General features: G+C 46.3%; 1 protein-coding gene across 3 annotated transcripts in view; it reads right to left on the bottom strand.

Moving 5' to 3' along the window:
- KANK2 (KN motif and ankyrin repeat domains 2) overlaps positions 1-20,682 on the bottom strand; it is a 311,088-nt gene that overhangs the window by 144,428 nt on the left and 145,978 nt on the right. Inside the window, exon 1 of one of the 3 annotated variants that reach the window (XM_078684926.1) lies at positions 2,923-3,030. The exons of the other annotated variants lie outside the window; for them this stretch is intronic. The gene's annotated coding sequence lies outside the window, so the exon portion shown is untranslated. Of the gene's footprint in view, positions 1-2,922; positions 3,031-20,682 lie in introns of those variants that run through there. 3 annotated transcript variants of the gene reach the window in all.

Here is a 20,682-nt window from a genome sequence, read left to right as displayed (position 1 = left end):
AGAAAATTTGGCTCCACTCGTAGTAGGGAGGCCTAGAACGCAAACCCTGGTGCGGAGCTGAATGATGCAAAATGGAAATTTGCTATAAAATACGGGTTTCATCACCATGACAGCCCAAACCACTTTGCTACTGCCTTGCCAAGGCTACTGGGATTATGCGGCACTGCGGGCCAAATCATTTGGCAAGGTTATCTAAATTATGTGGCAAAAAAAAACTATGTGCGTCATTTTTTATATTATTTGCATCAATTTGAGCCACAAACACATTATTTTCTGAAATCTGCAATTAATGCAAATTGCATAACAAATGGCTAAATCCATAATTATGCAGTAAACATTGCAGCCACGGAATCACATAAATCCACTGGCACTCACCATAATAATGTATTTATGAAAGGCAAAAAAAATCATTACAATCGGGGCCCATTGTTAGTTGCCCTTTGCTTTGACGAAAACTGTTTTTTAAGCTAGTCACTACAAAGAACCATGTAATGTGCAAAAATACATAACGGGTAGCTTGTAATACGGTCCTATACTGCCATCTCGGTATTCTGGAGACATTAACAAACCACTCGGCCTTAGACTGGGGTGGTTTATGGTGTTACCAGAGCCCCTCGGGGGCACTACTGGACAGTATTAAACAGTTAACCATTAAGTCCATAGTGGATGCATTTATACAGTCATCCATTAGGTATCCATAACTTCAGCTTGATAATTATAACCACTCATCCATTACTGCAAAAGTCAGATTATGTTATTACCAAAGTAAATTTCAACTACAGTGAAAAGGCACTCCTAACCTCAACACAAACGACTGTTTATATTGATTTTCTCACAGCACGGAACTAAACTTTTGGGCATTGACTCTACTAAAATATCTTTGTTTATAAACGCCTACACATATATGTCTCTGAGTAATGACCCCTCCGCGGACTCATTTAGGGTAAAATGAGTCATTAGCCGTATTAAGATAGAGAGATTTGATAAATTACTGCCTTACGAGGCTGTTGTCTTTAATATACATTGAGCTTCCTCCCCAATGGATCCTTTACCGCTAAAAATACTGAAGGAGTGCAGAAACAGCATTCTTCCGCCCATGTTGGAAGTCATGAATAGGGCTATTGTCCAGGGTTCCTTTCCACCAGTGTGGAAGAAGGCTATTGTGAAGCCTCTCCTCAAGAAACCATCTTTGGATCCTGGCCTTCTTAAAAACTTCAGGCCAATCTCTCTGCTCCCGGCCCCTGCAAAAATATTGGAGGCACACCTCAACTCTCACCTCTCCACTTTTCTTGAGACCAGTGAGTATCTTGATAACACACAGCACGGATTCAGAAAACATCACAGTACCGAATCCGCACTCACTGTTGTAGTAGATAACATCCGACGCAAAGTGGATAGTGGCCAAACTACAGTACTTGTCCTATTAGATCTCACAGCCGCGTTCGATACCCTGTCTCCCGCCATTTTAACATCTCGGCTTAGGGAGGCAGGGGTTACTGGGCCGGCCTTGAATCTTCTTAACTCCTTTCTCCTTGGTAGAGAACAGAGAGTAAAGCTTGGAAATTTCCTCTCCCCTGCCAAGTCATTGCAATGTGGGGTGCCACAGGGGTCGGCCCTTAGTCCGACCCTGTTTAACATCTATGTGGCCCCCCTTGCTAGACTAGTAAGATCGCAGGGGATGGAGGTGGTGTCCTACGCCGATGACACCCAGATCATGGTGTCACTGGCTCATTCCTCTGTCCATACATCTGCCATTAGCTTTAGGTCATGCATGCAGCATGTGGCAGATTGGATGATCATCAATTCCCTAAAGCTAAATGGCGACAAGACAGAGGTCTTGGTCTTTGGGAAAGACCAAGATGTTTGGTCGAGTGATTGGTGGCCTTCATCTCTTGGCATCTGCCCCACTCCCTCCCAATCAGCCAGAAATCTCGGCGTGGTTTTTGACACCTCACTCTCTATGACGCTCCAAGTAAATAGGACCGTGGCCACTTGCTGGGGTGTTATCAGGATCCTAAATAGGATCCGTAACTATCTTTCTCTCCAGGCTCGTAAGCAGATTGCAGTCGCTCTTGTTGGCTCCAGGCTCAATTATTGCAACTCCCTGTATGTGGAGTCCAACAAGGGCCTTATCCATCGACTGCAAATCGTGCAGAATGCTGCAGCGCGCTTTGTTCTGGCCCTTCCCATGGCATCTTCAGCCACGACTGCTAGGAGAGATCTTCATTGGCTCCCTGTTCAGCATAGAGTCTTTTTTAAGATTCTATGTCTTACATACAGAGCTCTTGCGGCTGGCACGGACGATGCACTTGGGTCTCTGCTTACCCGCTATATCCCAACCAGATCTCTTCGATCTGCTGGGTTACTTCAACTGGTAGTGCCCGTACAAGGCTAGCCAGATGGGGAGCGAGAGCCTTTTCTGCTGCCGCTCCTAAGCTTTGGAATTCTCTTCCAATTGAGGTTAAATCTCTACCCTCAATTGATCTGTTTAAAAAGGCCCTTAAGACGTGGTACTTTATCAAAGCCTACCAATGAGAGATTGCTGGTTTGATTTGCGAGCTGTATTATTTGAATTAGGCGCCTTGACGCCCATTGGGCAAAGTTTGCGCATGATAAAACTCAGTTCATTCATTCATTCATTCATTCATTCATTCATTCATTCATTCAGCTTAATCTCAAGATTTTATCAGCGATGAGCGGTGGGGCAAAACACATTTTCGAATTCCAGTGCAATGTAAATATAAACAAATAGAGATATACACTTCTTTCAACCATGAGTCACAAATGCGGACATACATTAAATTATACAAGTACACATTTTACATGAAACTGGTCAAAAACCTCTGCAGAAAAAACGGGAGCAGTTATGTGCGTTGTATAAGCAAAAACGCCATCTATAATGTGCATTTGCACACAGCTTACCCGCCGACGCGCCGTGTGACCTCCAGCAGCAGCCCTGTACAGTGCAGATGTGCTCATGTGCTCGTGCCCCTGGTCTGGTCGGCGGACCTCCTTCATCTGCTGCTGCTGTGTAATGGACGAACTAAGGGTGACATTCCTTCGAAACCCACCTTTAATAAATTAGGGAAGGAGTCTCACCTGGAATATATCCTTGTCCAGACATCTGACTGGAACAAGGTTTCTGACTTTGCGGTAGTGCAAAGAACTGACAGTGATCATAATGCACTGATTCTTTTGTTTGTCTCGCCCGGCGGTCCCACGGGTGATCAGCCGACAGAGGCATCAAAGGATTCAAAACTAATTTTAACTAATGATAGGCGCAGAGTGAGGTGGGCCAAGCTCCTGGACAATCCCGCCCACATTTCCGAGCTTTATGCACGGATCCTCCTCACATTCGAACGTGTCGGGCCCTTATTTCTCAACCCTCTCCAGCAGAATTGTTCCCCAAGCTGGGCACCCTCCATACGGAGTTGGTGGACACCCATGCGGAACTTTTAAATCCAACTGCTCGGAAAGGGCCCCGCAGGGGGCAAAGAGCTTCCTGGTTCAACTCAGCTTGTAGGAAGGAAAAGGCTGACCTCCTCGCTGTATTGAAGTACCCTAGGGACACAGGGTTAATCAAGATTAGGAGGGCGGAATTGAAGCAAGTAATCCACCATGCAAAGGTGGAATGGGACTATTCCAACTGGGAAAACATGCTGGCCTCTCTCCAGACCAGAGATGCCCGTAAATTCTGGCAGATAGTGAGAACAGGGTCTGCCGAGCCGACTTCAGCTATAGAGGCCAATATAGCGGCTGGGGTGTGGAAGGACCACTTTCGCAGCCTTTATGAAGAGGCTACCCCTGGTTTGGCTAAGCTCTATGATGGGCTAACGACTGATCACCCCTCACTCTCAGGTGGGCCAACCACATACTCTAACACTAGGGAGGGTGCCGAGGCAATGCAATTTTCATTGGGGGAGGTTCTTGATGTAATATCTAAGCTGCCATCGGGTAAAGCTCCCGGGTTAGATAAAATCCCGGGAGATCTATTTAAGCACCAGCCCAGGATTTGGGCCCCCTACCTTTTGGAAGTTTTTAACGCAATTCTTGGGGGAATGGCGGTCCCCAGTACTTGGCTGGGGGCAGAGATTGTCCCTATCTTCAAGAAGGGCTCTCCTCTGCTCCCAGCCAATTTCAGGCCGATCAGCCTTATCGATGTTTCACAAAAAGACTTCGCGAGGCTGATACTTGACCGCCTGCAGGAATGGATGATAGACCATTCTATCCTAAGTACGTTCCAGGCTGGGTTCAGGAGTAAGGTTTCAACTATGGACCAAATTTTCCGTTTGGCCCTCCTTTTTTGGAAGACGGTGCGGGTGGAGGGTGGTACGCTGTATACCGTCTTTGTTGACCTCCGCGCAGCCTTTGATTTGGTTCCGTGGAGTAAATTATGGACGGTACTTGCCAACCTGGGTATCCCCCCCAATCTTTTAGATATCATTGTTCGTCTGCACACACATAACTATGCACAGGTTAGGTGCTGGAGGATGGGTAGCCTCTCAAAAACATTTCCCGTTGGCAGAGGGGTAAGGCAGGGATGTGTCTTAGCACCGACCCTGTTTTGCCTCTTTGTCAACGGGGTAATCGATTATCTAAATAAGGTCCCCAATACAGACGCACCAAGGCTCGGTGGCAGCAGGGTGCCCGCAATTATGTTTGCGGATGACACCCTGCTGCTGTCGAAATCCCCAATGGGGATTCAGCGTATCTTGGAGGGTTTTGAGGCATTCTGTGGAGAGCATGGTCTCGAAATTAATGCTCTCAAAACAAAGTATATGATTTTTAACCCCCCCAAAAAAACATGCCCCAACCCCTCTATAGGCCTGAATAGGCTAGAAAGAGTGTACACGTTTGAGTATTTGGGTGTGACTATGAACGACAAATTGGAGTGGGGGGAACATCAAGCTAAGTCCCAGCTCAAACTAGCTCAAACAGCTGGGGGAATAATCAGGCTAGTCAATTCTAATAAATCATCTGCTAGACCGATAGGCCCCCCGTTGGAGATCTATAGACTCCAGGCCAGAGGTGCGATTCTCTATGGTAGTGAACTCTGGGGCCATGTGTGCAAAAAAGATCTAGTCATTGTTGAAAACAAGTTTCTCAGACAACTCCTAAAGTTACCGGCTAGCACCCCTCTTCTGCCCCTTAGGCTGGATCTGGGCTTGAAACCTCTGACGAAGTACTGGGTGTAAAGCCCTTAACTTTCTGGCGAAGATTATGGTCCACTCCTGAGTTAGCCAACTATAGGCAGGAACTGCAGGAAATTCTTGCTCTTCCTACTATAGAGAACATCCCGTGGTTCAAATACCTAAAAACTGAGTTTGCCCGGCTAGGTCTACCGACCCTGTGGAGTGATCCTGAAGCGGCTTGTCAGGGACTAACTCGTAAACATCTGGTGGCAACTTTTCATGCATGCAATCTTGCATCCCACATACAGGGTACACGCATAGATTCCATAACTAACATCTTCCTTGGAGTCAAAGATTGCTACAAGTTTGAGACAGTTCTAGATGACATTTTCCCGAATCTGTCCAGGAAATTATATCTGCAATGGCGGTATGGCACTCTTCTGCTAAGAGCTTTTACTAGTAAATGGAAACAGCACTCCCTGGAAAATTGTCCCGGCTGCAATTGTAGGCTTGAAGATGAATTGCATTTAGTTTTCTTTTGCCCTGCCTACATTGCTGCTAGAAGGTTTTGGATAATTCCACTTTGTAAAAATCTAGAGTTTGTTAATTGCTCCGAGGCCTTCAGAATACTTAAGACTGACCTCTCCAGTGCAACTGTCTTTGCAGTGGCCAGATTTCTTGAAGCAGTATGGCACAAGAGATTGCTTCTAATTCCTAGGGCACTCCAAGCCTGATTCAGACTATGCACCAGTTAAGTGTATCAAACTTTTTTTTTTTTTTGCATTATGTAAGTTTATGTAAGATTTTTAGCTGCTAGTGTTAAATCGCTGCTATTTTTTATAATTCATAATATTATAGATTGTTCTTAAATAATTCATCAGATTTGATTCATCCGACTGCTTTAACAGTATAGATTGTTGTGTATTGGGGCATTCTCTTTGAGAACCACTAGCCTGTGCCTGTGTTTTACCCCGCTACTGATGTAGCAGTAATGTCTGACTCTTCACTTGCATTGATTTTACGTTGTATCTTTTATGGCAAAATTGCCGAAATAAAGACTAACGAACGAACAAATAGGTTTAGCCTTTAGGACATATTGGTTTTACCAATGGGTTTTAACCATGCTACATAGCATCACTGATGCTGCGCAGCATAGATAGAGAATAAAAAAATAAACTTTTCAAGCAGATGGATCTGCCATTTGTATGCACACACACCACATATGTTCGCGTGCCTACAAAATTATGCAGGTGCTTTTTTTATTTTTTATTATTAGTTACCAATCTGAGTTGGATCAGTAACACAAAAAAAAATGCTGCAGAGGAGCGCAGAAGCAAAACGGTGGATGTAGGTAGGCAGGGAAGCAAAACAGAAGACGTGGCTTGAAGGAGGCAATACAGGGTCAGGATCACAAAAGAGGGGTATAGAAGCACACAGTGAGAGAAAGCAACGCGGAGGAGCACAGAAGCACACGGCTAGGAAGAACAACACAAAGACAAGAGGCAGAGAAGCACAAGAGGGAAACAGCTGGAAAAAACATGCAATCTTGTTCAGAGCTTAACCAAAAAATATAAAAATAACACCAAATAAACAAACAAATAGTATAAAGACACAGTAATGCGTCTGTCCATGCTTCAGAGGAGGAACAAACTCATGATGGGGCAGTAATGCCCACACAAGTGATCAAATAAGAAGCAAGGAAATGAGTGACAATGAGGCCAACCAATGGTAAACAATGGTCAGACTCTAAACCTACTGCAAGCTAACACAATCTCACAATATACAGCGCCTGTGCTGCCTTAGACAAGACATTAAAAAACACAACTCCGTCAACGGGGGCCAAGGTGACTTCTCATGACAAAAAAAGCAGACCTATTCGCATTGCCAGTGTTTGTTTCATAATTCCATGCACCCTTTCTGGTGCAACGATCTCTCTTCTGTGGAGGGATGTGACGTGTCTCATTTCTTTCATAGGATGACTAGGATCTGACATCTTGGGTGACCTCCATCACATTCACCTCACTAATGCCAGGAGAGGGGAGGATCTACGCTAGCAACCAAGATGGCCGCATAAGCTCCTGGCTCCGCCGACCTCCGCCGGATGCTCATAAATCCTGACTACCATCCTGATTTCCCACCGGACTCCCGTGCAGCTGAAGTGCGCCTGACTCTAAAGGTGCAATCCCGGAATTTCTAGCTGCCCAAATGATGAAGATACGCCGTGCGCCATTCTTGGCCTAACCCGGAGTTGAAGCCGGGGCCTCGAGTTCTAACCCAGCCGGGTTGGAGTTGAACAACATTGGCCGCGGGACGTGGGTGGTTCCGGTCTCCCGAAGTGGTGTCTTTCTTTTCCGTTTTGGATGGTGACCTGGTGGCAGCCTTATCCCGCAACTGTGGCGGCTTGACGTATCGATTGCTTTAGTCGGGGATCCGCTGCCCGGAGGCCCCGCTGAGCTCCCGGGGTCGATGGGCTTGGTTCCTCGCTGACGGCGACGGTGCTGAGATTGTGCTTTTGAAGTGCCCACAGTTGTCATCTGCATTGCCTTCGCCTGGTGCCCCGGAGAAGTCGACCTCCGGGGTTCAGATACCTGCCCGGTCGCTCACTGAGGGGCGATGGAGCGGGCTGAAAGTACACCGTCGCTGCACACTGTAATGGCCGCCATTTGGGAGCTCCACTTACGAGTCACCACCACCGTCCAGAGGATGGTTGTAATGGTTGATAACTTCTGCCGGAGACCGGATTCGGACCCCTTGTTGGTTGTGAACCAAGATGCCTTACCCGCGGAGCAAGCTCCGATTGGTACCGAGGACCCTGTGCGTAAGTCGGACTTTGAAATTTTTTGCGACCCCCAGATGGTAGTGAGCGAGCCCGAAACTATCGGATTTGTGTTTTGCCCTATGTCGATATCGCCCGCGATGGATGTGACTATTCCTGTACTTCAGTGTGAGTTCTCCAACGAATGTCGGATTAATACCTCGCCCCTTTCCTCTCAGAGTGATCAAACACGCTTTGCTGGCTTATTGCTGGTGGGCAGTGACCTTTGTTTGACTTTTGGACTTTGTAAACGTCTATCCTGGTATCACTCCTTTCGTGTTGACTTTGAACCTTTTCTATTTTTGGATATCCTTTCTGTGATGGCGGTTCGAATGGACAGGGCTCGCATGAAGAATCGTAGTGGCCAGGGTTGACTTTTACTGTATGGGTTTGGGAAAAGACTTCATTTGACACGGGATTGTACCTCATGATTGCACGGGAGGGGGGTGGAGTTTTTTGCGCGCTTTCCCCCCTGTTGGATTCTATTTATTGTGTTTTCTTATCCTGGAGACCTATGGGGTGGGTTGCGGCTGGCGGGGGGAAAGGGAGACCGGGGGGGGCATGTTCGATATTCCCTCCTCCACTTTTTTCTTTCCTTCTTTTAGGTACAAGTTCTGGGGCGACAGACACGCTGCTAGTGGGGATGGGCCGTAGCCATTGCAGAGGTGTAGGGTGGGGGGAATGGGGAGGGGTTTATTATTTTATATTAGTTTAGTTCTATGGCCTTTTTTTCTTCTTCCTTTCTTCTTTCACAAGAGACGGGTCGATTATCCTGTGTCGATTTCCTATTTGTCGGGTGTATAATCTGGGGTTGTTAATATCCTGTACCATGGGTGGGCTGGCTTTGTGAAATACTGTTTGGTCGGATTGCTGTTATTTTTTCCCCTTGGAGTACATATCGTTGCCACAATTGCATCCGTTGGTAAAATTGTTTTTTACACATTGTGTCCTTCCTCACCTATTGATGTATCGTGCTCGGAATTTGGCGCCCGATGTATGTATATCCTCTTGTTTTTCTTCAATTAAAAACCTTTATAAAAAATAAAAAAATAAAAAATAATAATGCCAGGAGAGTAAGGATATAGCTGTAGCCATGGTGACTTCACTGGTTACCCACACTGCATGAGGGAGCTTCGCAAGATGGCACCTCACAGAGCCTCTTCCTGCTTTGCAGAGTGCAATATAAAGAATGTAAAGGGCAATTTAAAGAGACTTGGGTCTGGGACAGCAAAAGCCCAACTGTTATGGGCGGTTTGCCACACGGGGCTATAAGGCTGTTTACTGCACGTCCCTCTTTCAAGTGTTTTTATTTGGAGTGGCACTTATCTATCAGTCAAGGAACGAGGTGCGGAGCTGGGAATATTCAGCCAGAAAAAGGGTTTAGCAAAAATGTGAATTTGGCAGAAACACCCAGATCAGAACCAAACAAGCGATCCTGGGGCTGTGGGGTAAAAATGGTGCACCCAGCTATAGAGCATGCTTACTATTTGGGAAATAAGCATGGACAAGATCTGAATGGTGTTGGCAGGCAGGAGTCAACAGTTTGCTCTACTGTGGAAACCATGCTTGTCTTTTTAGGGTCTGGATTTAGAGAGGTCACTTGTCCCAAGTTCGTGAGAGTGTTAGTTATCTCTGGCCCTCCCTGAGGGGTGATAAGTGGTGCTGGGAGTTGGTCGGTTTCAATGCATCAGGGTTGATAGAGGTTCGCGTGCAGGGCTGCATTTCATAAGAGGCAGACATGCTACAGAAGCAGACATATGATTTGGAGGAAGGGGGTGCTAGTTGTTGGATGTGTTGTTTCATTCACTCGGTTTGTTTGTTAATCTGGAGCATGCGTGGGTTTCTGCAAGGAGCAGACAAAGATACTCTTTAGTGCTTAATTAGGACCCGCTGGCCACAGGATGTGGGCGAGTGAATGTGTATTTGTATAAAACCAATAAACAAAGTTGAAGCTAAAATGAAACGAATGCCACCAAGTCCTCTGCCTCTAAGCTACAGATCCTTGTACTGGGGTGAATGTATGACATTGTTCTACATTCTGTCCATCAACTGTGTTTTTTGCAATTTTCACTCTGAGCTACAGAAGCAGTCCCTCGGGCAGAGCATCCCCTGTTTCCGCAGCTAGGCTACTCAAGGTGGCATTGACCCATGGGTGAGGGGATTATATGACATTGTGATTCCTACAGATGCCTCCAACGTGCTGCCCTGGATGGTGATGAGTAATATGAACCTGCCACTAGTGAACCTTTGCTCTGTAGATTTGTTCCCAGATGCCTGGCTGAAACATTTGGCACCAGAGGCTCCATAGCGAGGCCTTCTGAAGCGGTCAAGAGGACACATGGACAGGCCTTCTGAAGTGGTCAAGAGGACACATGGACAGGCCTTCTGAAGCGGCCAAGAGGACACATGGACACAGATCCCAACTTGTAGCCCTGGTGAGGAAATCTGGTAGGGACACTGCAGCGGAAGTGAGGTTACTTGTGTTCTCTTCTGGAGGAGGCCAGGCCTGCCAGCCGGGTATGGACAGTTCCTGAGGAGAAGGATCAGTGCCGATTTGCCTAAGGCGGCCATTTGTCTAAAAAAGGCACAGTGGGCAAAAAACGATGGCTTAGAATGCGTTCCCGAGCGACTGGCAGTGGTTAGACTGTTTGCAAGCATTTCTCCCATCACCTTTTGTGTAATCACCCAGTCCCAAATTTAAAAAAAAACTAAAAACAAATATCTTACCTGCAACGCCCAACCAACTCTGACCACCTTCTCTGCCTTCCATCCCCCTGCTGCAGCTGTGCTTTCTGCTTTCATTCAAATCAGACAAGCTGCACTGCACTGACAGGCTCTCGGACAGCCCCGTCAGCCTGGCCTGCAAGGCCTTTACGACATCACACCAGTGGGTAACCAGTTTTGTTATTAACTGCTGCTATGTCATAGCAGTGAGTTATGTCATTAGAAACTGAATTAAATGGGTGAGGCTCTCTATGAGAGCCATACCGAACAAAAGAAATTCTGCTCAGTGTTCCAACACGAGAGGATTAGCAGGAATACTGTATTACACTGTGCCAAAGACACTTCCCCACTGGAATACTGCACCCCGGAGTGCGAAACCTACGTTATTACCAGATAGCGTGCCAACTCCACTTCAGCGGTGTAGGAGGTTCCTGGATTGCACACCCCATTAATTAACACCAATATATCACTTTAAGCCATATTCTGCATGCTGACCTGGCGCACCCTGTGTTCTAAAAGTGCTGTGCATACTAACATATCCATGCTAATTGTCAGCAGACAAAAAGTCCCACTAAGTCATTGCTTTATTAGAGCAATTCTGCAGTAAATTAAGATTTCTATTCCAAGATTTTCTTTCAATTGGAATGTTGTTATTTCTTCACCAGTTTGCTCAACATCACTGCGTGGTGTGCTTTTCATGTACACTCTACATAATTTAGGTTTCTTACATCACAATCATAATCTTACTCATTTTTTTTTAGTTGGCATGATAGTAGTTTATCACTAATGAATTTGACAGGTGTCTTTTATTGGGGATCTTTTTTTAAATGTCATTCCAGAATACAATGGGAAAAATGCAAATTAACAATAATATATAGTGAGTATGAGAATCCCTAAAGTATAAATGTACTTTTAAAAAAGAAAATTAAAAAACATCTTTAAACACCATAATCAATCTAAAAATGCTGAAAAAAGTTCTACAAATCTTGTTTGTGTTAGGATAAACATTATTAGCCATGTGAAGTAACTTTCAAAATGTATGCTAACACCATTCAGATAATATGTGCAGTGCAATAATCCTTATCCCATAAATATTCATATGTGCTTCTACTGTGCAATATGCGGCAAAGGACTTTAAAATGCCATAATCACTGAAAAAAATGACAGACAAGAGGGCAAGACGGGGCTCCCCTGTTCTTGTGTAGCAAACAATGCACACTACCTGCAGTCCAGGGTAGCAAGAACAATTATAAAAAAATCAGTGTGGAAGCCATGTGTTTGAAGCCTTCAATAGCTTTTGGACTGAATGTGACTACTTTTATGGCAAATGTGCACAAGCAAAATGCTGCCACTCAATATGATAAAGCCACTCCTTTCTGCAGTGGTAAGCAAAATGTTAATGATGGTTTAAATAACAAAGCCCGTTTGTGCCTGTATATTATTATTAATACTACTATTTTGTTTTTTAAACAATAGTCTGACAAGACAGCAAAAGGTGTATTAAAGGCCAGGCCTAAAACAATGATATGAGAGGTTTCAATTGCTGAAAGATGTAACACACCCGTGGCTCACTGATAGTACTCCTTGATAATCCTGGAACATTCAAAGAGTGAAGGTCCAACCAAGATTTATTGGAAAATGAGATTTCAAGGCCAGACTTGATTGGGGCAAGGTAGATAACCAGATTAATCTGAGAATCTGGTGCCATAGAACATTAGAGTTGGCTATCCAGGAATATACACATTTTCACTTGAAATGGAAATTAATCCTTGAAGGATTTATACTGTTCCGAAGAAGACCTTTGTTTTTTTGGAGAAAGAAGGCAAAACTGCATCAACAGTGATAAAACTTTCATCTCATTATTGCGTATCATGGGGGGATGAGAATTAATGGCAAGAGCTGCTGACTCTGGAACTGGGGATCCAGGTTCCAGTCCCAGCCTCAGCTGAACAACTTGTGATTCTGGGCAAATCACTTAATTTCTCCATGCCTTAAAAAAAACATTGGTTATTGTAATGTGGTGCTTATGTAAACCACTCTAGTGCCCTTGGGCCAAGTTTGTGCTAAATAAAAACTGGAAAAAAAGATGGATAACAAATAAGAAATGCAAAATATCGTTCTCCAGAGTGTTTTCAAATTATAAGTGATCCCCATATTTGTTACTTAATCTGCTTTTTTGTGCCACATAATTTGGTCTTCCGCTGCCACATAATTCCCGTGGCACTGACCATAAATATATGTTTTTCCAATTCCATAATACAAGGGATACTGCTCTGTAGTGTGCCACTTTTACAGCTGAAATAAGGTAACGCTGGACTGTGCTTGTACCACAGCCTTTGGTGAACCAATGATCCCTGTGATGGAAGGCGTAAATCCAGCCCCCACCAAGACTTGCTTCATCGACTTCTGTTCTCCATTAGAAGCTCACATGTTGGACAGGTCCCTGGCCCCGTGTTCACACCAATGGAGTCTGGGCCAGTGCAAAGGCGAGTGGACCTCGTGTTTTCTAGAGAGTTCCACAAGCTGACGTGAGGCTGTGGGTGCAAGAGAATTCATGTATCTCGTGCCCAACAGCAAACTAGCATTTGAAATGCAATAGGTCTCGCATTTGTGAGTTTAAGCTATTGGCATTGTAAATGACAATGCCTTTTATTTATGTTTTGATAATTAACACATAAATAAAAGGCTTTGTCATTTTCAGTGCCAATAGCTTAAACCTTTGTAAATGCGAGACCTAGTCACAGAAGCGGCAGCTATTGTCCCAGGCTGCTTGGAAAGTGAAAGCCTGCATGTCACGCTGAATGTTGCAGGAAAGCATGTCATGCCTGCAGTCGGAGAAACTCAATAAAGAAAATAGTCCTTACAGACTAAATAAGACGTACAGTGTAACAACAGAAGTGAAAGGGCCAGTCCTCATGGGAGGTTACAAATGAAGACTAGGCGATACTAAGGAGGGAGTAAACGAATCAGAAGCCAGCATTTACAAAGGACAATGACATAAGCCAATGACAAATAGGGGCAGAGTGTGTACAGGCTTCAAGCCCATACTCGAATACAGCATGCCTCGCATAGCAGTGCATGCTCTGCCCAGGCTAAACCTAAAAACAGGAGCACACTGCTAGAAAGGTGCTGCATTTCTAGTAAACAACATTCAAATCTTGTTAGCCTAGCCAAAAGGATGAGGAGCAGTGTACAGGTGGTGCTAGAAATAACACAAATAATGTGTAGCTGATATAACACTTTCTCCACTGTGAACTAATAGATATTACCCTGACCTAGGACAATGCTCCTCATTTTAGCAACACTGAAAAGGGCGAGTCGGTTCTGCTTCAATTCTAACTGCAGGCTGCAAGCAGATCTCTGCAGTGGGCGCATTAAATCACTGAGCTACCACTCTTCTTAAGTGCCTTAAACGCGTGATTCAATAGAAATCAGATTAGTCAGGCCTGCAGGACTGAGGGTTCGTTTGTGTTTGTGGTCATCTACTGTTACCACAGCTATAGCTTTCTGCTAGTGAAAAGTTTTGAAGCAAGTTCACAAAGCGTTAACTTGGCATATGGGATACACACTTGCATCTTTGTAGCATGGAAACAGGATATGACGAATGGTCGATAGATAACACACCTTTTGGGCACAAAGTTCAAACAAATTCTGGAAGGAACAAATGCCCTCACATAAATATCTCTAAAGTCACAGCGTGTTAAAGCAGGCATACCCACAGCTGAGGTTTTTTAGGTCTCGGCTAGCGTAGGCTGCGCACATGCGCAGTCTCGCTGGCGAGATTTAATGAGATAGAGAGAATATCACTAGCGAGGTTAAGCCCCGCCCCTCTTCTCCATTGGCTGGCCATTGGAGAATTGGTCCTAGTGACGTTCTCCTCTCTCGCTAAGCCCTGTCCTTTTCAGATTGGGTTACTTGACTTACTGATGAAATAAAAGGTTTCTTATCTTCTTTATGGGTCCAGATGGCTCCATAAAGAAGATAAGGAACCTTTTATGCCAGCAGGCAGTCCGGGCGCCCAGTCTGAAAGGCATGGGGCGAGCGCTTGTTCTGGTTGGCTTCCCCCACCCCACTTCGACCACTCCGTTTCCTGCTTGCTAAACAAGCATTCCTGCTTTCGCTGCTGCTACACCTAAAGTTAAATGCATAATGGTAACAGACGCCCGCCTATTGTAATGAACAGCATTATTTTAACGGCTCATTACCATGGGGGCAATATTTTGATAAGGTGCCGATCACCTCTCGAGTCGCTCGCTCTTTCAGTGGACGTGGATAGTGGCAGTCATGTTGCAATGGGATCTGTGATTACCTAGCCATTCGGTGTGAGGCACTTTGTTTTTTCCAGCATGAAAACTAATATCATATAAAAGCACTGCTGCTTCTACGATGTTAAATGCATGCCGGAGTTAAACGCCACGATACCAGTTCTGCAGCAAAACCAAGACTTGTGTCATCCACTTCCGGTTTAGAAGCCGGCCTGGGCCCCTCCTTCTTCCCTTTACCCTTAGCGCTACAGCGAGATCAAGCACCCTCTCGCGAGGTTTCTCCTATTCCTAGGCCGTCACTGAATGAGGTGGGTGCCAGCGACTAGTGCCCCACAAGCGATGGATTGTGCTGCTGCCTCCGGTGATAGGGAGCCACCATTGGGGAATGGTGTCCGTGCTGCCTTAATACTTATAATACAGCCAAGTTGCAATGGGATCCGTGATTACCTAGCCATTCGGTGTGAGGCACTTTGTTTTTTCCAGCATGAAAACTAATATCAAATAAAAGCACTGCTGCTTCTACGATGTTAAATGCATGCCGGAGTTAAACGCCACGATACCAGTTCTGCAGCAAAACCAAGACTTGTGTCATCCACTTCCAGTTTAGAAGCCGGCCTAGGCCCCTCCTTCTTCCCTTACCCTTAGTGCGACAGCGAGCTCAAGCACGCTCTCGCGAGGTTTCTCCCTCTTCCTAGGCTGTCGCTGAACGAGGTGGGTGCCAGCGACTAGTACCCCACAAGTGATGGATTGTGCTGCTGCCTCCGGTGATAGGGAGCCACCATTGGGGAATGGTGTCTGTGCTGCCTTATTACTTATAATAAGGGCCTCAGCCACAGGGTTGTATACGCGGCCAGTATTCTTGTGTCACTACTGGCTGTCTCTGGTAACCTGGCATCCCGTCTTGGAAAAATCAGGTTTTCTACTATCTTTTGTAAATTTGTTTGGAATTCGATGTACTGTCCTTTTGCAGACTTTGCACTTTCTCGTCCGTGCTGTTCCCAAGTATCCCGTGCTGTAGCGGAGGCAAGTTGAAGAAGCCTTTCTGGCTGGAGACTAGTAGCAGCCGACTCTCACTGTACAGAAACGCCAGTCATATCCGACTGTGCCCCAGCTAAAACATATACCCTTGATGATGTTTTTGCTCGAACTATGCACAGTGCTAATGGTAGGTGTGTTATGATGAGCGAAATCCCTTTGCAAAGTTAGACTACCAGTCTGACCAGAAACGGGACATACTGGCCTTACATCTCGTGGTTATGTCGCGTTGTTATACCAAAAATGTTAAGTAACGCGGTTGCATGAGCCAGTTATGGCTTTCTGCTCAACGGGTGGGGTTTTTTAATTTTGTTGTTTATTTAAACCGGATTTGCAAGTCTCTGAATTTAATTTATGCTGTCTAAAAAGCCACGAGTAGCATGGTGTAGGCTGTTTATTTGATGGTAATGAAAGTTTAACCAACGTTGCCTATCCCGAATAACTCACGTTCCCGCACATTTCATGTCAATGAACATGACACGTTTTTTCTCATATGTAGGATTATACTGTAAGTACTACTTTCGCTATAGGTTTGTATTTCCTTGTAGTCTCCAATCCCTAGCTATGTCATACTCCAGAGCAGATATGTATTGCTCTGTGGCTCTGTGTATGTGTGTGTGTGGCTCTGTGTGTGTGTGTGTGTGGCTCTGTGTGTGTGTGAGTGGCTCTGTGTGTGTGTGTGTGTGTGGCTCTGTGTGTGTGTGTGGCTCTGTGTGTGTGTGGCTCTCTGTGTGTGTGTGGCTCTGTGTGTGTGTGTGTGTGTGTGTGTGTGTGTGGGTGCAAATGCAATAGGTCTTGCATATGCGAGAAATTAAGCTACTGGCAATGTAAATGACAATGCCTTTTATTTATAAAAATGTTGTCATTTACAATGCCAATAGCTCTAACTTTTGCAAAGGCGAGAACGCTGCATTGTAAATGCTTGTTATTTGTTATTCTTGAGAGTGTTACCTTTGTGATGTGAAAAGCAAATTCTCACCCATCACCCAGAGCCCATTATACTGCCATTCACTTTTTAGGTCTCGCCTGTCAATGCGCATGCGCATTGAGCGGAGCGAGACTATAGGGGCTTAAACAGGAGTTTAACTAGACTGGCGATTTGAAGCTGTGCCTGTGCGCTTTTAGTTCAATGCGCAAGCGCATTGAGCTACAATGCGCGTGCACATCATCAAATCTCCAGCCATCGCCATCTGTTCACCAGCTTGGTGCCGCCAGCACCGCCCCTCTCTCTCCCCACACACAGCCTTACTCGCATTTCTCCTCCCCCTCCCCAGCCGCCAGCACCTCCCCTCGCTCTCCCTGCACACACGCTCCGACTCAGTACTTAGTTTCACGGCCACTAGGCCGTGTCTCCTTTTATACGCCAGTATGCTTGTTTTCGAAGTGTTGATATTTGTTTTATCGGGTAGTTCAGCCTCATCTTTTCGCATTACGACACATTGCCATTATAGTGTATTTCTTGAAACTTATGCGCTGCAAAACACGCTCACGCTCTAAGGATGTCTGAAGATCAACTCCGCCGTCAGTTTTCAGACTCCATTTGCCCCTTCTCGTCTTTAATTACACTGGTGCTGCTGTCGGCAAGCGTGCTTGAGCACTCACCCGTGGTATTTGTTCAGGCGTCCCAGTTCCGCAACTCCATTGTTGCTGGTGCCAGGATTGCGGGTCGGTGCTGCCCTGTCCTTCTCGAGTACAGGGGTGGGCAGAGGTTACTCTTTACTCAATCCAACAATTCTGTTGCAAAGAAACCCACGCCGCTTGCAATGGCGGGCCATGGCGGGGTTGCGAGCCCCAACGTATCCAAACAGTGTTGTCATCCCAAATCAATGAAAACAACACACCGTGGCCATACGATATCCTTATGTGTGATTATTTATTGCAGTCAGTCTACGCGTTTCGGAGCGGCTGCTCCTTGAAACCGAGTAATGTGAATGCACAAAAACAAAATGTTTAAATTAATCATGTGACACACTTCGGTGTCAACAGTGAAGACAGACTTCATAATGGTACAAACTTAACAATCGTAACAGTGGACACAGACGTATTTACAAATAATATTCTGCCATAATACATCGGATACAGTTGTCTCAGTTAGTACATTGCTGAGTATTCATTTTACATGGGGTATTGCAAGTGCGGTATACTGCGGGTCAAATAAGACTAACACGTGCAGTCCTAGTTTCATGCCCATTGCAGACTGCTTGTAATCAATTTACTGCTGTAAAGCTTTAGATCTTGCACAAAAAAATGTATTGGGAACTCGCTAGTTCGCAAGACACGTAATACGTGTGTTTATCATGCCGCCCCATGGGCTTATATTCACACACCCTCACACACACCCTCACACACCCTTTCACCCCCTCACACACCCTCACTCACCCTCACACACCCTCACTCACCCTCACACCCTAACTCACCCTCACACCCTCACACACCCCACTCTCACACACCCTCACCTTCACACACCCTCACCCTAAAACCCCCTCAACCTCACACCCCCTCATCCTCCCTCACTCACCCTCAAACACCCTCACTCACCCTCACATCCCCTCTCACCCTCACACACACCCTCACCCTCACACACCCTCGCACCCCTGACCCTCTCTCACCCTTACTTACCCCCACCCACCCTCTCACCCTCACTTACCCCCTCACCCTCACACCCCCTCTCACCCTCACACACACCCTCACCCTCACACACCCTTGCACCCCTGACCCTCTCTCACCCTCTCACCCTCACTTACCCCCACCCACCCTCTCACCCTCACTTACCCCCTCACCCTCACACACCCGCTCACCCTCACACACCCTCTCACCCTCACACACCCTCTCACCCTCACACACCCTCTCACCCCCTCACCCTCACACACCCTCTCACCCCCTCACACACCCTCACTCACCCTCACCCTCACACCCTCTCTCACCCTCACACACACCCTCACCCTCACACACCCTCGCACCCCTGACCCTCTCTCACCCTCACTTACCCCCACCCACCCTCTCACCCTCACTTACCCCCTCACCCTCACACCCCCTCTCACCCTAACACACACCCTCACCCTCACACACCCTCGCACCCCTGACCTTCTCTCACCCTCTCACCCTCACTTACCCCTACCCACCCTCTCACCCTCACTTACCCCCTCACCCTCACACACCCGCTCACCCTCACACACCCTCACACACCCTCTCACCCCCTCACCCTCACTCACCCTCACCCCCCTCACTCACCCTCACACACCCCACTCTCACACACCCTCACCCTCACACACCTTCACCCTCAAACCCCCTCAACCTCACACCCCCTCATCCTCACATATCCTCTCCCTCACACCCCCACACCCCTTCACACCCCCCTCACCCTCCCTAACCCTCCCTCACCCTTACCCTCACACCCCCCACCCTCACACACCCTCACTCACCCTCTCTCACCCTCTCACCCTCACACACACTCTCACCCAATCAAGTCAAGTCAAAAGAAGTCTTTATTCGATTATTCATCTTAAAAGACATGCTACACATCCAACATTATATCTTCATTTCTAAAGTGCACGGCAATTTGTTTAAAAAAATTACTTAATGTGAAGTTAAAAACATGAACTAAGAGAGAATTAAATCATTTATACACGACTTCATTTGCAGAATTAAAAATTAAACATGATAGTAAAAAGACAGTTAATACAAAATGACGCAGTCTAGTTGGGACCTTATTGCTTAATTAACTGGGAACTTAGTGCGTGTTAATCAACCTCAAGCGTAGAGTCCAAGCCCAACCTAGGTATTTTGCAACCCCTATTACTATCAAGGGCGATAGATCAGATTTTAGGATTCTACGGGCTATGGATGCTGAACGAGTGCCCAGGCTTCTACATAGTGGACGAAGCCACTTCTTCCTAGGGGCAGCATACAGGGAGCAAACAAAAAGAAAATGACACACACTTTCGCCCTGCCTAATACACAGTGGACAGTGCTCTGGCCCTCCCTTACCCCATGATGTAGTTAGGCACCTCAGTGGTAACGAGCCAACTCTCAGTTGATGGAAAAGTTTGCGATCCAGGGGCTTGGTGATGACATCCCAGTACTTTTCAAAGGAAGAGACATCCTTCAAAAGAACAAATGTCGTTGTTAAAGAACTTCCTGTCATTTCCGAGTGTCTTTTACCCACAACCCATTCCCAGTATAAATTTCTCAGCTCCTTTTTGGGTGGAAAGGTGGCCGAGTCAGGGTTGTGCCATAATTCACCAAGTCCCATGGCGCACAGAGTGGATCTTACCCCTTTGAACCATCCTAATTTATCAGAGCCCAGAAAATTCCTTACCTCTAGGCATGCTTTGGCGTAGAGCAGCAGCTCAGGTGTAGTCCACAAGCGCCGCCAAAATGCTAGAGGTCTGAATCTCGCTAGGTCTTCCACTGGTTGGCACCCTAGGTCATACAAAAGCGGGATGCGCGGAGATGATTTCGGTAGTCCAATCGCCGCCCTAAGAAATTTATTTTGAGCCACCTTTAGGGGATCCAGGTTACTGAAGCCCCAGAGCTCTGCTCCATACAGAACAGAGGGCAAAATGTTGTGCCGTAAATTTTCATGAGCGGGGAAATTGGCCGAGTATAGGAGCTTTTATGTTCTTTGAGGAGAGCTCCTCCAATTTGCGCATGTTTTAGTGCCAAGAGCTCGACTTGCGGTTTCCAACTAAGGTTTACACTAAAAGTGACA

Source organism: Lissotriton helveticus, chromosome 1_1 (assembly GCF_964261635.1).
Source record: "Lissotriton helveticus chromosome 1_1, aLisHel1.1, whole genome shotgun sequence".
NCBI classification, from domain to species: Eukaryota; Metazoa; Chordata; class Amphibia; order Caudata; family Salamandridae; genus Lissotriton; species Lissotriton helveticus.
This window is presented reverse-complemented; position numbering and strand designations above follow the sequence as displayed.